Below are 1,156 nucleotides of genomic sequence, written 5' to 3'. Positions count from 1 at the left end.
TTTTATCCATTCTGATACCCTGTGTCTTTTGATTGGGGCATTTAGCCCATTAACATTCAGGGTAACTATTGAGAGATATGAATTTAGTGCCATTGTATTGCCTGTAAGGTGACTGTTACTGTATATTGTCTCTGTTCCTTTATGATCTACTACTTTTAGGCTCTCTCTTTGCTTAGAGGACTCCTTTCAATATTTCCTGTAGAGCTGGTTTGGTATTTGCAAATTCTTTCAGTTTTTGTTTGTCCTGGAAGCTTTTAATCTCTCCTTCTATTTTCAATGGTAGCCTAGCTGGATATAGTATTCTTGGCCGCATGTTTTTCTCATTTAGTGCTCTGAATATATCATGCCAGCTCTTTCTGGCCTGCCAGGTCTCTGTGGATAAGTCTGCTGCCAATCTAATATTTTTACCATTGTATGTTACAGACTTTTTTTCCCGGGCTGCTTTCAGGATTTTCTCTTTGTCACTAAGACTTGTAAATTTTACTATTAGGTGACCTGGTGTGGACCTATTCTTATTGATTTTGAGGGGGGTTCTCTGAACCTCCTGGATTTTGATGCTTGTTCCCTTTGCCATATTGGGGAAATTCTCTCCAATAATTCTCTCCAATATACCTTCTGTTCCCCTCTCTCTTTCTCCTTCTGGAATCCCAATTATTCTAATGTTGTTTCGTCTTATGGTGTCACTTATCTCTCGAATTCTCCCCTCGTGGTCCAGTAGCTGTTTGTCCCTCTTTTGCTCAGCTTCTTTATTCTCTGTCATTTGGTCTTCTATATCGCTAATTCTTTCTTCTGCCTCATTTATCCTAGCAGTGAGAGCCTCCATTTTTGTTTGCACCTCCTTAATAGCTTTTTTGATTTTAACTTGGTTAGATTTTAGTTCTTTTATTTCTCCAGAAAGGGCTTTTATCTCTCCAGATAGGGTTTCTCTAATATCTTCCATGCCTTTTTGAGCCTGGCTAGAACCTTGAGAATCGTCATTCTGAACTCTAGATCTGACATATTACCAATGTCTGTATTGATTAGGTCCCTAGCCTTTGGTACTGCCTCTTGTTCTTTTTTTTTGTGGTGAATTTTTCCACCTTGTCATTTTGTCCAGATAAGAGTATGTGAAGGAGCAAGTAAAATACTAAACAGGTTGCCACTTCTAGTAGGCGAC

Source organism: Lutra lutra, chromosome 1, assembly GCF_902655055.1.
Source record: "Lutra lutra chromosome 1, mLutLut1.2, whole genome shotgun sequence".
NCBI classification, from domain to species: Eukaryota; Metazoa; Chordata; class Mammalia; order Carnivora; family Mustelidae; genus Lutra; species Lutra lutra.
The sequence above is the reverse complement of the archived record's forward strand: the minus strand, read 5'-3'. Positions refer to the sequence as shown.